General features: G+C 42.0%; 1 pseudogene across 1 annotated transcript; it reads left to right on the forward strand.

Annotated features, from left to right (window-relative positions):
* The first annotated feature begins 213 nt into the window (after positions 1-213).
* On the forward strand, positions 214-3,785 carry LOC309825367 (importin-7-like; annotated as a pseudogene). Its single transcript has 3 exons — positions 214-678; positions 757-1,092; positions 1,486-3,785. The product of its transcript is annotated as an importin-7-like (transcript).
* Positions 3,786-6,716: the final 2,931 nt, after the last annotated feature.

Genomic DNA, 6,716 nt, shown 5'->3' on the forward strand with positions numbered 1-6,716 from the left:
CCAAAGGGCTCCACAGGCACGCCAACAGGAAGTGGCTGGAGCATCTCCCACCTCCACGCTGAGAAGAAGAGGTTCTATCCGTGGCCTTGGCGCTTCTCTTTCCTTTCGCACCGGTTGCCGCTGCGGAGCATGGCAGGTCCATGTGTGCAGTGAGGGGCGCTATTCCTGGGCCAGTAGCACCCGACCCCTGGGTTTGACTGCGTCCACCCTGCCATGGACCCCAACACCATTATCGAAGCCCTGCGGGGCACCATGGACCCAGCCCTGCATGAGGCCATGGAGCGCCAGCTCAATGAAGCACACAAGTCTCTGAATTTTGTTTCAACACTGCTTCAGATTACTATGTCAGAACACCTGGATTTACCTGTGGGACAGGCAGGTGTTATCTATTTGAAAAATATGATAACACAGTATTGGCCTGATCGGGAAACAGCACCAGGGGATATATCCCCTTATACTATTCCAGAAGAAGATCGACATTGTATTCGAGAAAATATTGTAGAAGTCATTATCCACTCTCCTGAGTTCATCAGGGTACAGATTACTACATGCATTCATCATATCATCAGACATGATTATCCAAGTCGCTGGACTGCCATTGTGGACAAAATTGGCTTTTACCTTCAGTCTGATAACAGTGCATGTTGGCTAGGAATTCTTCTTTGCCTCTATCAGCTTGTGAAAAATGACTACCCATCTTCCTGCTAAGGAATCTTCCAGCTGTTGCTCCAACCTCTGTCAGACTGCCAGTTGTAGTTCTGGTATAAGAAACCAGAGGAACGGAGTCCATTGGTAGCAGCAGTGCAATATTTCCTGCCAGTTCTAAAGGACCGTTTTATCCAGCTTCTTTCTGATCAGTCTGATCAATCTGTCCTCATCCAGAAACAAATTTTTAAGATCTTCTATGCTCTTGTTCAGTATACACTACCACTGGAGCTTATAAACCAACAGAACCTGACAGAATGGGTAAAAATTTTAACGACTGTTGTGAACAGGGATGTACCTAATGAAACACTTCAAGTTGAAGAAGATGACAGACCTAAGTTACCATGGTGGAAATGTAAGAAGTGGGCTTTACATATCTTAGCAAGGGTTTTTTTTTTTTTTTAAGCCTTGCGCTCCCTGAAGGTTTTCGGCAAAGCATTTTTTTTTTTTTTAAACAGAGAACAGGAGTATTTTTTTATTTATTTAGTTTTAAATTTATTTATTTATTTTTGGCTGTGTTGGGTCTTCATTTCTGTGCGAGGGCTTTCTCTAGTTGTGGCAAGCGGGGGCCACTCTTCATCGCGGTGCGCAGGCCTCTCACTATCGCAGCCTCTCTTGTTGCGGAGCACAGGCTCCAGACACGCAGGTTCAGTAGTTGTGGCTCACGGGCCTAGTTGCTCCGCGGCATGTGGCATCTTCCCAGACCAGGGCTCGAACCTGTGTCCCCTGCATTAGCAGGCAGATTCTAAACCACTGCGCCATGAGGGAAGCCCAGCAAGGCTTTTTGAAAGATACGGAAGCCCTGGCAATGTTTCCAAGGAGTATAATGGATTTGCTGAAGTATTTCTGAAGGCATTTGCTGTTGATGTCCAACAAGTTTTATTGAAGGTGTTATATGAGTACAAGGAGAAGCAATATATGGCTCCTCGAGTTTTACAACAGACATTTAATTATATTAATCAAGGAGTTTCTCATGCTCTCACCCGGAAGAATCTGAAGCCTCATATACAAGGCATTATCCAAGATGTTATTTTTCCATTGATGTGCTATACAGATGCTGATGAGGAACTTCGACAAGAAGACCCCTGTGAATACATACACATGAAGTTTGATGTGTTTGAGGATTTCATCTCTCCCACCACTGCTGCCCAGACACTTTTGTTTACAGCTTGTAGTAAGAGGAAAGAGGTACTACAAAAGACTATGGGATTTTGCTACCAGATTCTTACAGAACCAAATGCTGATCCTTGAGAAAAAGATGGAGCCCTGCATATGATTGGCTCTTTAGCTGAAATACTCCTGAAGAGAAAGATCTACAAAGATCAGATGGAATATATGTTGCAGAATCATGTATTCCCTCTCTTCAGCAGTGAACTAGGCTACACGAGAGCGAGCGCTTGCTGGTCCTTCACTATTTTTGTGAAGTGAAGTTCAAAGTGACCAGAACCTGCAAACAGCCCTAGAGCTGACACGAAGATGACTGATTGATGATAGGGAAATGCCTGTTAAAGTGGAAGCTGCCATTGCACTTCAAGTGCTGACCAGCTATCAAGAGAAAGGTAAAGAATACGTCACACCATTCGTCCAACCTGTCACGCAGGCTTTTCTTCATATTATAAGAGAAACAGAAAATGATGATCTTGCCAGTGTAATTCAGAAAATGATCTGCGAGTATAGTGAAGAAGTTACTCCTATTGCAGTAGAAATGACACATTTGGCAATGACATTTAATCAAGTAATCCAGACTGGGCCAGATGAAGAAGGAAGTGATGACAAAGCAGCTACTGCTGTGGGAATCCTGAATACCATCGACACACTTCTTAGTGTAGTTGACGATCACAAAGAAATAACCCAGCAGCTTGAAGGAATCTGCTTACAGGTCATTGGAACTGTTTTACAACAGCATGTCTTAGGATTCTATGAGGAGATCTTCTCTTTAGCACATAGTTTGACATGTCAACAAGTGTCTCCACAGATGTGGCAGCTACTACCTCTGGTATTTTAGGTTTTTCAGCAAGATGGCTTTGATTACTTTACAGATATGATGCCTCTGCTTCATAATTATGTAACAGTTGATACAGACACACTTCTGTCTGATAGCAAGTACCTTGAAATGATATACAGTATGTGCAAAAAGCTTCTTACAGGAGTTGCAGGAGAAGATGCAGAATGTCACGCAGCAAAATTGTTACAGGTGATCATTCTGTGGTGCAAAGGGCATGGCACTGACCAGTGTATTCCCTTATTCGTGGAAGCAGCATTAGAGAGACTGACAAGAGAGGTGAAGACAAGTGAACTTCGAACAATGTGCCTGCAAGTTGCCGTTGCAGCTTTGTATTATAATCCACACCTACTTCTCAACACCTTAGAAAATTTTCACTTCCCTAATAATATTGAACCAGTTACAGATCATTTTATTACACAGTGGCTTAATGATGTTGATTGTTTCTTGGGGCTTCGTGACAGAAAGATGTGTGTTCTGGGCCTATGTGCTCTTATTGATATGGAACAAATACCACAAGTTTTAAATCAGGTTTCTGGACAGATTTTGCCAGCTTTTATTCTTTTATTTAATGGATTAAAAAGAGCATACGCCTGCCATGCAGAACAGGAGAATGACAGTGATGATGACAGGATGATGAAGATGATGATGAATCGGAGGAACTGGGGAGTGATGAAGATGATATTGATGAAGATGGACAAAAATATTTGGAGATCCTGGCTAAGCAAGTGGGCGAAGATGGAGATGATGAAGACTGGGAAGAAGAAGATGCTGAAGAAACTGCCCTGGAAGGCTATTCCACGATCAGTGATGATGAAGATAACCCTGTTGATGAGTATCAGATATTTAAAGCTATATTCGAACTATACAAAATCGTAATCCCGTGTGGTACCAGGCTCTGACTCATGGTCTTAATGAAGAACAAAGAAAACTGTTACAGGATATAGCAACTCTAGCTGATCAAAGAAGAGCAGCCCATGAATCCAAAATGATTGAGAAGCACGGAGGATACAAATTCAGTGCTCCAGCTGTGCCCAGTTCTTTCAGTTTTGGAGGCCCGGCACCAGGGATGAATTGAGTTACCACTTTCCTGCAGTGTGATCGTAGTGAAGAGCTTGTGTTCCTCCTAGTAGCGGTTCCAGAACTGGTTCATGTTATCCACTCTAAACTAACGGATCAATAGATGGACAAAAAAAAACCCAGGAGGTGGGACCTGATCATGCAACTTGGCACTGAAAATGAATCCAGAAGGATTTTGGTGGGGGAGGGAGGTAACCTGGGGGACAGGGAGTATTTTCTTTATTTTTTGAAGAAAGTAAGATTCTGACTAAAAGTTCAAGTGACACTGTGGAAATCTGCAACAAGAGGGGATGTCATGAAGGCAGCTTTTCTTCTTCCGAGGAAAAAACAGGCATGGGCTACAGGACTATTTAAAATGTGTCATTTACAGTATAAGCTCAGACGTAGATGTAATTTTTACACCTATGAGTATTTGTCCGATTTCTGTCTCTTCCTCACCATTGGGTATCTATCCTTTATATGTAAATAAGATAAGGTAATCGATAGCCTTATTCAATCTTCGTCATTTTCATCATCAAAGATTGTTCCTATGTAGATTATTGGACATTTATTGTAGCACTACATAACTGATTAAAAAAAAATCTGTAAATGAATTAACACTTTCATATTGAAACAAGCCTGCTAGCCTATGTATAAAATAGCAAAATGTTTGCTGTTTATAAAAAGATGGGATGTAATGGGGTGGGGGGCAGGGGTAATTTCAAGTTATTAATTTAAAAATGAACTAGCAATTTTGTACCTGGTGACTTTGTGGTGCACTCACCTCTGATAGTGACTTGAATTCAGTATGTTAAAAGGGGTTAGTGATATTTCATTGCTGCTAAAAATGGAAACTCCCTCTGTGTCCTGTTTTCTCTTAAAGCTCTCAGTGTACAAGTGGATATTTGGATAGAAGACCTTACTGTAACAAATAGGAAAGATGATATTTGAAGCATGTAAATTGGATATAAAATTCTACTCTTAAAGAGTTGATAAAAGACTATGGCTAAACATCTATATATGCAATCTATTAAAAGAACTTAATTCTGCAAAAAAAAGAACTACCATACAACCCAGCAATCCCACTACTAGGCATATACCCTGAGAAAACTATAATTCAAAAAGAGTCATGTACCAAAATGTTCATTGCAGCTCTATTTACAATAGCCAGGACATGGAAGCAACTGAAGTGTCCATCGACAGATGAATGGATAAAGAAGATGTGGCACATATATACAATGGAATATTACTTAGCCATAAAAAGAAACGAAATTGAGTTATTTGTAGTGAGGTGGATGACCTAGAGTCTTTCATACAGAGTGAAGTAAGTCAGAAAGAGAAAAACAAATACCGTACACTAACACATACGTATGGAATCTAGAAAAAAAAACATGGTTCTGAAGAACCTAGGGGCAGGACAGGAATAAAGATGCAGACATAGAGAATGGACTTGAGGACATGGGGAGTGGGAAGGGTAAGCTGAGACGAAGTGAGACAGTGGCATGGACATATATACACTACCAAATGTAAAATAGACAGCTAGTGGGGAGCAGCCGCATAGCACAGGGAGATCAGCTGGGTGCTTTGTAACCACCTAGAGGGCTGGGATAGGGAGGGTGGGAGGGAGACGCAAGAGGGAGGAGATACGGGGATATGTGTATATGTATAACTGATTCACTTTGTTATAAAGCAGAAACTAACACACATTGTAAGGCAATTATACTTCAATAAAGATGTTAAAAAAATAAAAAAGAAAAAAAGATGTCTGCTCTTTGAAAGGCCCTGAGGTGAGAATGAAGACAAGCCATAGACTGGGAGAAAATACTTGCAAATCATATATCTTGCTAAAGAAATTGTGTCTAGAAAAAGATGTATATTTAGATATAAATATATCCTAGAAAAAGAATATATTTATTCTCAAAACTCAATAATAAAACAACCCAATTAAAAAATGGGCAAAAGATTTGAACAGATACTTCACCAAAAATTGTTGGGAGCCAAGAAGTTTTCGCCATTAGAAGATGGCCGACACCCTGCTTCTCTTCCTGATTTATGAGATAGAAGTTCGCGCCTAAAATGAAAGCCCGCGCACGCAGCACCAATGATGATTAGCCAAGTACTTCCCTCATTCTGAATCCCGCCCCCCTTTCTCTGCAGTGTATAAATACAGCTACCGCAGCAATAAAAGTTTGAGGCTTGATCAGGATTCTGTCTTGCCTCCATTCTTTCGCGTCTCCTGCCCTTCCCCCTTTTTTCAACCCCCACAGGTTCCTCCTCAGACTCACAAGGATTTGTCCTGCTGGTCGGGACTCCCGGGGACGCCCGGGGCCGTACACAATTGGCGCCCAACGTGGGGCCTGAGGAACGGATCCTGACGGAGGTAGCACGCTTACGAACGCCTGGCCAGGCACCCACTGAGCCGCCGCGAGACTTACTCGAAAGTGCAGCTTGATTAGGTCCCCGGAGGACTGGCCGCCCTTCGGCAGTCGTGACCTGAGGATAAGGTAAGCGGAGCTATAAATATGGGACAGGAATTGAGTTCCCATGAACTCTTTCTTCAGGGGATCGAGGATTCCCTCAAGATGCGGAAGATTAAGGCTAGAAAAAAAGATTTGCGTGAATTTTTTATGTTCTTGTCTGATGTTTGCCCATGGTTCCCACAGGAAGGGACAATAGATAAAAAATGCTGGAATCGTGTAGGAAATTGTTTAAATGATTATTATCAAACCTTTGGGCCTTCTAAAGTGCCTGTGACTGCATTTTCGTATTGGAATTTAATTAGGGAGATTCTCATGGGTCATTTTTTTGACCCCGATGTCCAAAAGGTTGTAGAGACCGGGGAAACAATTCTTAAAGCAGCCTCTCGTCTCCATTCAGCTTGTCCATCCGTTACCATTGATATGGGTTCAAATGAAGAGTTCCCAAAAATTCCAGAAACCGGTCATCATTA

The sequence above is a fragment of the Grampus griseus genome (assembly GCF_964374135.1).
Source record: "Grampus griseus genome assembly, chromosome: 7".
In the NCBI taxonomy this organism is placed as follows: Eukaryota; Metazoa; Chordata; class Mammalia; order Artiodactyla; family Delphinidae; genus Grampus; species Grampus griseus.